This window comes from Cricetulus griseus, chromosome 4 (assembly GCF_003668045.3).
Source record: "Cricetulus griseus strain 17A/GY chromosome 4, alternate assembly CriGri-PICRH-1.0, whole genome shotgun sequence".
NCBI classification, from domain to species: Eukaryota; Metazoa; Chordata; class Mammalia; order Rodentia; family Cricetidae; genus Cricetulus; species Cricetulus griseus.
Genome location: NC_048597.1, coordinates 146,659,536 through 146,674,161, shown reverse-complemented (window position 1 = coordinate 146,674,161; position 14,626 = coordinate 146,659,536). Strand labels below are relative to the sequence as shown.

The window sequence follows — 14,626 nt, the reverse complement described above, 5'->3', positions numbered from 1 at the left end:
AAAAAATCATCTAAAACATGTATTTTTAAAAGATACACACACACACACACACACACACACACACACACACACACACACACATATATATATATATATATATATATATATATGCTTACTTACTGCATGTATGTCTGTGCACCTTGTGCATGACCAAAGAGGTAAGAAGACAGCCTTGGCTGCCATGGAACTGAAGGTACAGGCAGCTGTAAGCTTCCATGTAGTGCAGGAAGCCAAACCTCTGTAGAAGTCCTCTAACTACTGAACCATCATCTCTTCAGCCAATCCATTCACATATGTACTTATTCCTTCAGCTTTTCATTAGTTTAGGTGAAAAAGGATTGCTGATAAATGTTTTCATGTTTGTCTAAAATCAAATAATGGAGGCTGTTGCAGAAGGAAAACAGGGAGGTTGGAAACTTGAGCAAATGTCCAGCTTTTTTTTGGAAGCAGTATTGAGTGTGGTTCTTAGTCTTGTGGACACATGCCTTCAGGCCCTCTGGGAAGATCCATCCATGAAATATTTCGTCTGAATACACTTCACTTTTGAGTAGTAAGGGGTATCAAGGTAAAGATCGCTTAAGTAACAGCAACAAAGCCCCTGGATCCTCAATAAATTGTCAAGAATGTAGTTGTCAATATAAGCATCTAGCAGGTGATGCTGGGGATGAAGCCAGCTAAGTCTCAGGCCTGGGTTTCAGAAAGAGTATTTGCTTCAACTCAGATTCGACAAAAGAAAAACAATTCTTCATGATCCTTTCAAAGGTAATGGACTTGAATTGAGAATCCGGGTGATGGATTGGGAGAAAAGAGGAGCAAAACGAAGTTATTACCTTTCTTACAGCCCAGCAGAATGTGATGAATGCTGGAAAGGTCAGAAGGACCCAGCTGCAAAAGTTCACTCGGGTCGAGCACATTTACTCTGGGCTGGGTCTACAGGAACAATGTCCTCTCAAAGCCAACATGGAGGATGGAATGAGGCTGTCTGAGTTTTTAGGCAGAAAATGAATCAATCCTCAACATAGACCTGAACAGTTTGGAGAGCTCTAGGAAATATAAGGTGTGTGGGGCAGCGGGTGTCAGATGCCATGGAGGAAAGGGTTATGACAAAATAGAATGTTCCCTAATGTCAAAGCATCTGTGCCCCCAACTCCTTGGCTGCAGATTTTCCTATTAGTTAAAGTAAAAGGAATAAGAGTTAAACCAAGATGGTCAGTGCCTCACATAGCTGGGATGTTGAGCAGGTACGATGCGTTGCCGTAGGAAGTGGTGAAGTATTTGTGGATGCTGCTCTTCTAAGGACAGCTAACTGTGTCCTTGGAGAGAGTTTTATTGTAAGAACTGGATCATTAACAACCCCTGTGCTCTATTATTTAATAATCATTTCTATCTATATGCTTCCCTTTTATTACCTCTAGTTTTTGGTCACCAGACATTCATCAAATCTTAGATTTCACAACGCATGTTTTGTCTCCCTAATACTGTTAATAGTCTGCAGACCAGCATCAGACTTTATAGGCCTCCAATCATATCCCTGCAGAGGCTTTCACTAGGAAAGTCATTCTGCACTTCCAGTGCTTTCCATTTCCTGGCCCAATGACCCCAAGGAAGCCTTTAGCTAGAGACCCAGTTAATGAACACTCTCTTGGTGGCATTTGGTGGCTCGAAACTTCTAAGATACTGGGGTTCAGTTCTTACCCAGAAGCCACTGTCTGGGACTTCTGCTTCCCACAGTAGCCCCATTGCCAGATGTTACTTCCATCCAGTCCATCCAGTGACAGGGGCTTTGTCCCCACATATGTGCCTTCCCTTAAGGCTGTATGTGTGTCTTCCTAGACCAACACTGGACATCTTTCTGAGAAGTGAGCAGTAACATCACCCCTCTTTCATCCCAGAGTGAATAATTGAACTTCTTCATTAGCTACTTTGGCTCTTGTAGCCTATAACAGGACATCCCTCGAGGCCTCCAACAGGTCACCTGGTTCTCTAAAGCTCCCATTAATAGCCTTAGTGGCTGCTCATCCTCCATGATGAGACACAGAGCTTCACACACCCGCAGCAAGCAGTCATCTGCCATTGCCTGTCTACTACCTATGTAGGCAGAGTTTGGTTCTATAAGTTCAGAATTATTGGGATTTCTCAGAGCAGCCTTTGGGAGGTTGTTGAACTCTTTTCTCCCATCTGAGAATCCTAGAGTCTAGACAGCTTCTCAGTAAATAAATACTTTGTTCATTCTCCCTGCAAACAGACCTGCTTCTTGACTCACCTCTGGATGTAAGAGACCCTTTTCTTTACTCTTCCTGGCAGGCTTCAGATCTTTCTTTTTCTGGGCTTGGAAATTGGCCAAAACATCTCACTTTTCACCTTTCATGCCATTTGTGCTCAAATAGGCGGGAGGAAAAGGTTGACATTTTACCCTTCTTGCTGCCCCTACTTCTCTTTCGTAAGTTTGGAGGTGAAGAGGCTGAGTGACTGAACATAGCCCTTGGGCATCTTCATCTTAACAGCAGGAATAAAAAGTAGAGCCCAGCCAGAGCAGAGGCTGGTCCTAGACAGGTAAGGATGAGCCACAGAGGAATCCAGGAGCCACACAAAGCCAGTCATGGTGCCCCTTGAGTTCTCATTTGCATCTCTAAGGCTTTTCATCAACAATCTTTGCTACTTTGAGGATTTCTAGACTTTACTGCCAAAGTGCTCATTGTATACCATTTATAGCTTAGGGTGGGTTTTCTCTGGAGTTGTTGAAAGTAGAAGCTGATAATTTTGAGTTGGTTCTACAACTGTTCCTTGTAGAACGAATTACTTGGTTTTCAGGATGTTGTGTGCTTTTGGGGAATGGAAGTTCTCTTACAAAAGTGCAAAGAGCCCAGTCACAAGTGTGCAGGTCAAAGGAAGGGTACTCAGGCTGACTCATGTAGAAACCTGCAGGTAGAATATTTTTTTCTCCCTGCAAAATGGGCATAATAAATTACGTGTATACAAAGTGACTGGAAGAATATTCTAGGACAACATTATTCTACGTATTTCCTATATACACGAGCCATTCCCACTCCAAACTAGGGCACAGACAAAGAAACTGCTTGGTGAAGAACTTGCCTGAGTAGAAAACTGGTACAGAGTCATTAGAGCAGTCAGGATGAGGAAAGAGGCTGTAAGCTGTTGAGTCTATTAGTTGCATCTTAACTTCCTGGCCTGGGACTTGCTTTGTTCACCTACTCTGAAGATGAGGGAGATTTCCTTTGCTACACTGTAAAGATTTCTGACCTCCCTGAAGACTGAGAGTTCCTTGACATCTTTGTTTAACCCATGCATCACATAAGAGAGTCGAACCTTCGCTAATCAGAATGCTAGAACCAAAGAAAATCATGACAGTTGTCTGTACTATAACCCAACACCTAGCAAGTCTGACCTTAGATAGAAATCTAAATTCAAAATTTAGGTGATATGGGCTCATGGCTTAATAGAAGCAAAAGCACATTAGAAACCACTTAGTCTCACCAAGACACATGTCTGTAATTCCAGCACTCAAGTGATATAGGTTACCTGGACTGCATAGAGAGACCTTATTGCATACATACACAAATAATCCAGATGTTCATTTATGTATATAAAATATGACACCGAGAAGTTTGTCTCTGTCCTTTTGTCACTACATTCCCTTAGCTTTGAGTCCCTATATCTTTCCCTGCAAGAGTCCTGTTTTTTTCCCTTCTATTCAGGCAAAAGGATGTAGTCAAGAGGTTTTTTACTTGAAAGGAACAGTAAGTGAAGGGAAAAATTTCTTAACAAAAGATCTTTAATTTTTTATATGAAATTTTGATTTCAGTGATGGAGATATTTAGACAGAGGGTCTTTCCAGGTGTGCTGAACATTTTCAATCATTTTTTTTTATTTCATGAAAGATGAGCTATGGTGATCCAATTTAATATTATTAATATCAAACAGTGTAAAATAAACTTAAGGGACATTGACTAGATCCTAGCATTGATTTAAGGTTTTGAATGCTGAACTTACTTAGTAAATCACAACAGTAAGGTAGTATGAACTAAATGCTTTAATTGTCCATATTTAAAGATGAAGGGCTCAAGACACAACACTAGCCTTCTGTATAGACTCTACCAAGCTAGGTACTAAGAGTCACAATGGCAACCAGGAGGGCTCAGGTTCGGCCCTCACCTTCACAGAGCATACCATCCAGCAAGGGAACAGGAGACCAAGAAACAAGTCATGATCCCAGCATTGAACTTTTCCCACCTTAGGGTCAAGGAAGCTTTTCAGGGTGGGTGTTAAGTGAGAAAGAGAGGCCAGAAGTGCCACCATTCTTTTTTCAAGTACCGTTCAACATCGACTGAACACACTGTCACTCATCTCATTCCTGGCCTGGCTGGCAAGGGAATTCCACTACATTGTCAGAAAAGGTGACAGGGCAGAGTAGTGTGTAAAGATAAGTCTTTCCTCCAAGCCACCTGAGTCCCGCCACCACGTGGGCGCCCAGAATAACACACAGTCTTATATTAGTTTACAATGCTGCTGGCCATGACTAGGATTTCTTATATGCTAGCTCAGTCTTAATTATCATATCTTAATGGACATCAGCAGCTGGCATCTTCTCTTTCGGGGATCATATGGTGGCTCCATAGCAGAGAGCAGAAGGAAGAGCAAGAGCAAGAGAGGATGACTTCCTGTTTGTCTCTGCTTATAAATGAGTAGGCCTGCTATGTCACTTTCTGCCTGTATCACAAGACTTCTTTTTACTACATTTCCCAGAATCCTCCTCTACTCCTAGTCCCACCTATCTTGCTTTCCTATTGGCCAAGAGTACTATATTTATCAACCAATAAGATCAACATATAAACAGAAGGACCTCCCCCATCAGTAGTGAGTGTGGACTCAGGAGGGTACTCTGCTTTAGTTCTACCCCTATCCCACACTAACATTGCCTGTTTTGACTACTAGTTCATACTTAGTTTACAAGATGTTCACTGAAAGTCTATCTTTGTTTTCATCAGTGCAGCCCTTGGTCTTTCAAGGAGAGGAAATCACTGTGACACTTAGAGCACTGAAACCTTCTGTTTTAAACTTGCTTCTTTCCATTCCTTGCAATTGTAGATGGAGAATGTGGACTGCTTTTAAACAGGCTCCACCACATTGTCAGCTACGCAGGGTTTTCCTGGAGGAGACCCCAGCTGGTCTCTCACTGGCTTCCTGGAACTCCAAGGCACCTTGAATTCCCTATCCATTACTGTTGCTTTGGGGTTTCATGCTGATTCAATTTGCTTCCTTCCTTGAACTTTGCAGAGGCCCAGAGCCTCCATTTATTATAATTTTGCATTTTCTTATTTATCCTAAGAAGCCTTTGGGTGAGAGCAGCTGTAGATTAACATTCATTATGCCTGCAATGTCATGCATCAACATTTTTTTTAAGAACTGATCAGGATTTGCAGTGCACTGGTAGTTGAGATGCACTGGTAGTTGAGGTAGGCGAAGATGAAGGACTCCCTGGTGGTCACAGAAAATATTTTTCCTTGGTTTTCCATTTCCCAGTTGGAAGCAGGCAAGGGCTTGCCAGGGATGTAGTCACTGACCCAGTGTATTCCTTTTTGGGTTTCTTCCCACAGAAAGACTAGTTCCCTCTGCAGAATAAGTCCCTGCAGCATTTATTCTGTCCCTTTAAATGAGCAACTTCGACAAAACCTGGTACCTTAAACTGACCAGCAAACTTGGAAAACAAAAGAGTGGGAATGCTTCCTGCCCTGGTTAGTTTTTGTCAACCTGACACGAGATAGAGTCACCTGGGAAGAGGGAAACTCAATTAAGAAGATGCCCCTATCCGATTGATCGGTAGGCAAGTCTGTGGAGCATCTTCTTGATTAATGAATGATGTGGAAAGGCCCAGGCCACTGTAGGCAATACCACCCCTATGCAGGTGGCTGTGGTTGTATAGAAAAGCAAGCAGACTGAGCCATGACGAGCAAGCCAGGAAGCAGCACCCTTCTATGGTTTCATGTCTCTGCTCTTGCTTGAGTTCCTTCCCTGACTTCCCTGAATGATGATGGACTGTGATGAGGATGTGTAATTCAATTAAACCCTTCACTTCCCAAATTACATTTGGTCATGCTATTTATTACAGGAATTAAAAGCAAACTAGAGTGTCCCCTGAAAGGGTGTCTTGCAAATTCTGTGAAATTCTGTAAGACCAGTGAGGGAATCTGGTCATCACAAGTGAACTACTTTGTTGTGGGTCTCATCCCACAGGATCTCTACTAACGGAGCCACAGTGCCCAAAAGTCTCAGCCTAACCAGGATTTCACCACGGAAATCAATGCAGCTTGATGCTCAGTGAGCCCGAGAAACACTGGAAAATGTAGGGAGATTGAGCAAAGAGGATCCTTGTTAGATTCAGCTCTCAACTCGATACAGTCCCTGTTTACCTGGGGGAATCTCACCTGGGCAATTGCCTCCATCCGATTGGGTTGTGGACATATCTATAGAGATTTTCTTGATTGTAAGTTGATGTACAGGCCCATCCCATTTTGGGCAGTGCCATCCCTGGGCAGTTGGGCCTGGGGTGTATAGAGAAGGTCACTGAACAAGAGGCTGGGCACACACCAGCAATCAGCTTTAGTCCATGATTCCTGCCTCTGCTCCAGCTTCAGTTTCTGCCTTGCCTTCTCTCAACAATGAATGGACAATAACAAGTAAAATAAAAGAAACCCTTTCTTCACAAGTTACTTTCAGTCATAGTGCTTAACACAGCAACAGAAACTAAACCAACACACTGAGCTTCTAGAATGAGTGAAGGGGACAAAATGCTATATTCCAGTTCTTGTCTTCTCCACATGGTGAGTTCACTTACAGGTTTGCAACTTTCTTTCTCATGTTGTTCCTCAACTGACCATAGCAGATATAATTTTGGGCTTTCTTTGTTTTAACTTATTTTTTTTTACATGTGAAGACACCAGCACATTCCTGGAAAAGTTGGGCAGACTTGGGAATTATCATCCTATCCTGAAGAGGATGGAGCTCATGGCATTGCAGCAGCTGGGATAGAAAGACAAAAGAAAGCATGGAAGGAGAGAGCCAGAGCAGAGCTCTGAAATCTATGCAGTAACAAACTTTTCCCTGCTCATACGGCTGCCTGGCCTCTGAAGTACACACACGTACACACACACACACACACACCACACATCATACACACACCACACACACACACACACACACACACACACACACACACCACACATCACACACACACACACACACACACACACACACACACACACACACCATACACACCACACCACACACACACACAAACCATACACACACCATACATACCACACACACACACACACACACACACACACACACACACACACACACAGAGCAGTGTGTTGCTTGGTGGTAGAGTACTTGCCTAGCACACACAATACAATACCCTGGATTTGATACCCAGCATTCACAATCAAAATAAAACAGAACACCATACAAACAGGGTAGAACAGAAGAGATATACACACACAGCATTATAACAGCACAGTTACCATAAAAAGAAGTAGCAGAGATGCTAGCTACCTCCAACCAAAAGTATATCGAGTTTGTAGTACGTGTCCAGTTAAGTTAAGGCTTACTAAAATAAAAATAAACCTACTGCAGCAATACATCTGTAGGTTCTAGTCTCCTGTGTAGTATTTAAAGGACAACACAATCTTAGTATGCAAGAAAAAAATCAAGCTAGGAAAAGTGTGGCAACCTATATTTAAGATAGGAAAGAATAAGTAGAACCAGAATCTGAGGCTGGATTGAGCAGGTAAGGACTTGAAAGCAGCTACTGTGGCTTATAAAATAATAAAGGAAGCTTGTAGCAGATAAATAGAAATGAGGGAAGAATCAAATGGAATGTCTAAAATTAATTCCACAAAATTTTAAAACAATTTCTGATTAGCTTAATAGCATATTAGGGATAATAAATGAAAGATGAAAGAAATATTTTACTTAAAAATACAATAAAAAGCTATCCATGTTGAATACCAGAGAAAATTTGTTTCAAAGGAAAAAAAATGTTCAGACACTTGATAGCTAATAGCAAAAGTCTAACACACATTTAATGAAAGTTCCAGAGAGAGAGAGAGAGTGAACGTGGAATGGAATTTGTGGGGGAGTGATGAAGTCCTGAGTTAATATGTGTTATTGACATGAACATACCCATGCCAAAGACCCTAAGTCCTCAGACACATGGGAATTGGCAAAGCCTTCCCAGGGTCTGACTCAGGAAATTGGCAAAGTCTTCCTCTGGCCTGAGTACAAAAGTTGATAGCATAACAGATACTACCAACCACATTTCCTTCCTCTAGGAAGACTGCAGTCTGTTACTGCTGCTCTCCAGAAACCTCCCATGGGTAAACTCTCCCTCCAGGTTTAGCTGTATACCCTGAACCTGCCTCCTTATACTGCCCTATAAAATGAACCTGCTGAGGTTGTGAGTCGCTGTTCTTGGTACATCTCCATCAGAGTGCACAGCCACCTGATCTCTGTATGTCCGCCCTTTCTTTACCACCCTATTGCCCCACTCAGGTTTCTGGGACCACATCTTGAAGGACTCAGTGGAAAGTTATTTAAATAAACAAAGAATAAAATAATTTTTTTGTGTTTGGTAAAACACAAATTCATAGATTCCAAAAGCTCTGAAAACCCTATGGAGAAAAATGACCAAGAAAATTACATAGGGCAAGTCCAATTATTGAAAAACACAGGTTGAGCCTTTACAGTGGCCAGAGGAAAGTGACAGCAGAGTTGAGGACAGTGACAAGGTAAATGCAAAGTTGTCATTGGGTACAGTGGGTACCAGAAGGCTGAGGACTGGCATCTTAAAATGCCAAGGCAAAACCCACCAGTTGGAATTGTGCTAAAAGCAGCTTCTAAAATGAAGACAAAACAAGAAGACAAATGGCCACCTGGTCTGCATGACAAGAAATATGACATTCTCTCAGGCTACAAGAGAATTACTTCAGGGAAATTTGGGTTTTTAGGAAGGAACAAGAAACACTAGAAATAGTAAATAGATGAACATAGAGAAAAGTTTGGTGTTAGGGGCTAGGGAGATGGCTCAGTGGAGCAAGTGCTTGTTGTACAGGCCTAAAACTTGAATTTGGATCCCCAGAACTGAGAGTTGGAGGCAGGCAGATCAGGAAGCACCTTGGTGAGCCCATCTAGCCCAATGAGCTTTGTATTTAAGTGAGAGACTCTACCTCTAAGAATAAGGTGAAGAATGATTGAGAAAAACTCCAAATATTGACTTCTAGCCTTTGTACATATATCCATCCACACATACACCCACACAAGCTTATATGTACAACTGCATGCACGCATAAAATAAGCAAATTAATGTTTGATATTTGTCTATACAGTTACTACCTAAGCCAAAATATAATGTTATATTGGAGTTTATAATAGATGCCTATGCCACATATGTGGCAACCAAAGCAAGGGTTTGTGAATAGATTAATATAATTGCTAAATTCTTATATTTTATTTGATGTGGTCTGGTACTAAGTATAAGTATACCATGAAAAAAAATGAAAGGTAAATTGTAATTCCTAAGTGACCAAAAATGAGAAGTGTTGCTATAAGGACAAGAAGACAAGGGCCTGAGGATACAGCTTAGTGTGAGAACACATACCTGGCAGGTATGAGGCCCAGGGTTTGGTCCACTTAAGAAAAAGATCTGGGGACAAAAGGAAAATAAGAGACTGGAATAATGATAACAACATAATGGACTTAAATCCAGCCTATTAGCATTGCATTAAATATAAATAGACTCCACACTAAAGTTGGGGTGATAATGATAAATAAGCACATTTTTGGTCTCTTTGTCAGAGATTTAAGTGCAAAGATAGGGATGCCATGAGAGGAAATGTATGGTAAAGGTGTAACATAATAAGGGCAGTCCCAGGAAGTTTACCCTGCCCCCACTATTGCCAGATAGAGAATTTCAGTATGAGAGTGTTCTGAGAGATGAAACAACACATTCTCCAATAATAAAAGGGCCTCTTCACACACAGCACAATCCACGACAAGTTTAAAAGCCATTAGTGGATACTGGAGCTTTAAAAGATGAACAGTATGAATAGAATTACAAAAACAAATAAAATGCATATTTTTCACCATAATATTACCTCTCTCCTCTGTTACTATAGAATTATTTTTTTTAAAAAATTGCTAAAGATTCAGCATATCTGAACAATACAACCATCCACCTTGATATAATTAATATTCTTAGACTTTATGCCCAATAACTGTGGAGAACATTCTTTCCAAGCACAGATGATGTGTTCCCCAAGATAGACCATATGTTGGGCGATAAATCAAGCCTTGGTAATTTAAAAGGATTGGAATTATACAGATCATGTTCTCTGATTACAGCAGAATTAAATTATAAATAAGTAATAAGCTGTCTGGAAAACTTGACAATTTGAAAATTAAGCAATGTATTTCTAAATAATCCATGGTCAGGGATGAAATCACTGAAAACTGTTAAAAAACATAACTCAGTGTAATAAAAATACAATATGTTAAACTTGTTTTTTGTTAAAGCAGTAATCAGAAAGAAATTTATAACATGAAAATGCCTTTGGTAGCAAAGAAGGGGAGTGTAACATTAAGAATCTATGGCCACCTTAAGAAGCTAGACAAAATCAGGAGAATCCAGAATAAGCAGAAGGAAGCAATAGATAAGAGCAGAACTTACCAAAAAAGAAAGTTGACCAATACAAAATGAACAAAACCCAACGTTGGTTTGATAAAGAAAACCAGCAAAGTTGAGAGACTTCTGGGAGATGTTTGTAGCACCAGGAATAATAATGGAACCATGATAGTCATACATTATATTCATACATAAGATACTGTGCTACATTATTAACAACCCAATATCAATATATTCAACAAGTTAGTTGACATAAACACTTTGGAAGATGCAATTACCAACTCTGGTATAAGATGGGGTATGAAATCATGCCTGCCCTGTATATCTATTGACTATAGAAGTTAAATCATTACCTCCTGTGGAAAACTCCAGGCCCAAATTGCTTCACTGATAATTTCTCTCAGCATTTAAGAAAATAATAACGTAAATCTTCACAAACTCTTCCAGGAAATAACATATAACTTTCATTGATACAAGGTAAGTTTGATTGTGTGCTGATTAACTAAGCACCAAGCTAAGAATTTCACATTCATTATCCTATGCTTCAGGAACACCTGTGAGGAAGAGCATAATTCCTTTCCATTTTATATGTGTGGAAAGAGGCTTGGAGAAGATTCTATTTCAAGATGCACAGCCAGTAAAGGGAATAGTCCAGAAAGAAGCAGGGCATGCTGATTGCACTTTGTCTTCTCATTATGTCTAACTGTGTATGATGTAATCATATATTGTCTAACATACACTATCCAGCAGATATTGTGGTGTGACTTAACAAGAGCATGAATGAATTATTTTGGTAAGTAAATACATTTTCTCTTGAGTTAAAATGAGACAATCCCAAGACTGTTAATACCTAGTAATTGCTTTGGGATGAATTGCCTTATGTGCCTACCTCTTCCCTCTTGGAATCCTGAAGTCATTTCTAGTCATCTTGCTGTGTACTAAAGATGCTTTTTGTTCTTCTATCTTGTGAGGCTCAGACTTAAGAATGCTCCTGGAATGCAGGGTTGCAGGACTCCTTGTGCTTCCAAACCCTCATTTCTTTTCTCATACAGTGGAAGCCAATTTAAGGGAGCTATCTAAGGCTGGGTATGGTGATACACATCTGCAGTCTCAGAGTATGATGTCATCTTGACTACATATAGAGTTCAAGGTCAACTTTGTCTACAGGGTGATACCCTGTCTGAACAACAAACAACCAAGAATCTTATCTAGTTATGGAGTTCAGTCTTGGGAAGGGTGTTTATGTCATGGTAACAGTGAGTGCATCTAATCAAAACCATGTCATTTAAGGTCCAAAAGGTGACAGAAACACAGCTCTTGCTAAAGTCGTTGAAAACATACAATGTCACATTAGATTAGAAACATGCCATTTGCTAGAATAAGAGATGTGTCTCCATGTGATTGCATCTAACTTCTTCTCGAGGCCCTTACTACTCCTGGGACCCAAGGACTTGCATGTACAACTTATTTAGTCTGTGTTTTTGTGACAGCCACAGAGGTGCCAAGTGTCAGACAGAGGGAAAAGCTGAAAAGTTGATGAGCCAAGCCAGTCATTACTGGAAGCAGAGTAACTAGGTTCCAGGCTGATGAAAAACTTACTTAGTTAAACCATATCCACAAACAGGCAAAACACTTGGAGTGGCCTTCAAGTGATTTTAGTGTCTAAATTTTTCTTGGTGGGGAATGGGGTGTGGAGTAAGGAGGAGAGTAATGCTTTCTTTTCCTTTTGTTTCTATTGAGGAAAAAAATTATATACCATGAAATTCACTTACCTCTGCAATTCAATGGTTTTCTATACGTTTATCTGGTTGGCACCTATCAGCAACATTCCACTTTCATAACACCCTCATTTGATAAAGGCTCTTGTGCCCATTTACAGTCAATTCTCTTCCTCACCTCTGCCCCCAAGCAGCTGCTGAACCATTTTCTGCCTCTACAGATTTATTCATCTATCTGAAACATTTAATACAAATAGAATCATACAGTATGCGGCATTTTTGTGCTTAGTGTCTTTTACTTCACAATAGTTTTTAAAGGTTCATTTATGTCCGGCCGCGGCAGCCATCTTCCAGTGACTCGCCAAAATGACGAACACAAAGGGCAAGAGGAGGGGCACTCGCTACATGTTCTCTAGGCCCTTTAGGAAGCATGGAGTTGTTCCTTTGGCCACGTACATGCGAATCTACAAGAAGGGTGACATTGTAGACATCAAGGGAATGGGCACTGTTCAAAAAGGAATGCCCCATAAATGTTACCATGGCAAACAGGAAGAGTCTACAATGTCACCCAGCATGCCGTGGGCATCATTGTAAACAAGAAAGTTAAGGGCAAGATTCTTGCCAATAGGATTAATGTTCGGATCGAACACATCAAGCACTCTAAAAGCAGAGACAGCTTCCTGAAGCGGGTGAAGGAAAACGACCAGAAGAAGAAGGAAGCCAAGGAGAAGGGCACCTGGGTTCAGCTGAAGCACCAGCCTGCAGCCACCCAGAGAGCACACTTTGTGAGGACTAACAGGAAGGAGCCTGAGCTGCTGGAGCCCATCTCATATGAATTCATGGCCTAATGTACAAAAAGAAATAAAATACCTGGACTGTAAAGGTTTTTTCTTTAAAAAAAAAAAAGGTTCATTTATGTCATAGTATGTAGCCATCTTCCATTTCTCTTTGTTACTGCATGGTATTCCACCTTATAAAAATATCACATTTTATTCATCCATTTAGTGTTTCTTAAAATTGGGGGGCATTTATTTTCACATTTGGTTAAGTAATTTTGAATCATTTTTTTACACTGAAATTTAACTTCTTGTTTATTTCTCAGGCTGCACATATATATTTAGATGTAAATACACTGTTTTTAAAGACAAGAGTCTCATATATCCCAGGCTGGTTGTGAACTCATTTTTTAGCTGAGGATGGCCTTGAATTTATAATCCTCCTAACTCCCCACCGACAAGTGCTGGGATTAGAAATGTGAATTACCATGCCCAGCTCAAATATTAATTTAAATATAACTGGCTGTGTAATCTACTAGAGAAGTCATCTTCCAGAAATAAAAGTATTTACTTACAATATATGTTGAGTACAACTTGCACATGTTAGTAGTTGCTGTGTACTAAATACTATTTGATTAGCCAATACACTTAGCACAGAGATGGTGTTTATTCTTATAGTACTTCTTTTCTGTTTGGAAGAAACAAACAACAAGCAAAGAGAAGGGAGAGGATAAAAGGAGGAAAGAATAAAGTAATGGGTAATCAGATGGCTATTTTAGATTTAAAGAGGTGAAGGGAACCTCTTTGGAGACGTATTGTTTCTACTGAAGTTTCGATATTGTACAGAGGTAGCCTGTTGTAACTGGACAGCACACAGAACTTGGGACATTTAGTGCAAAGGGCCTACAGCAAGAGTATGAGTGTCTCCTTGTTAGAACAAGATCTCCCTCCTTCAGGCACAACTAAGGGCTGAAGTGTAAAGGATAGATAGGAGAAGTGAGCAACCTCATCTGTAAAGAGCATCAGGAACTCTCTCTCTCTCTCTCTCTCTCTCTCTCTCTCTCTCTCTCTCTCTCTCTGTGTGTGTGTGTGTGTGTGTGTGTGTGTGTGTGTGTGTGTGTACTGGAGAGCAGCATGATTTTCTCTAGTTAGTTTTTTTTTTCTATTTCTTTTCAAACTAGTGAGTTCCCATAAGGCTCTTTCATAAATCCTTAATTTTGTTTAACTCACTCACAGCCACCCCAACCCATCCCCACTTAATCCTTTAACCCACAAAATACTCCATTTATCATATGTATTTTACTATCCCACCAATCAGGCCTTAATTGGGTTCTGGGGCAATAGGCTCCTCCTGTTGTGCCATCCTAGCTAGCATCTGATTTTCCTAGTATTTTTGAGCCTGTCTCTGCTTAAGTCTGTCTCCTTTCAGTGTT

At 40.5% G+C, this 14,626-nt stretch overlaps 1 pseudogene; it reads left to right on the top strand.

Annotated features, from left to right (window-relative positions):
- The first annotated feature begins 12,751 nt into the window (after positions 1–12,751).
- Positions 12,752–13,299, top strand: LOC100760585 (annotated as a pseudogene).
- Positions 13,300–14,626: the final 1,327 nt, after the last annotated feature.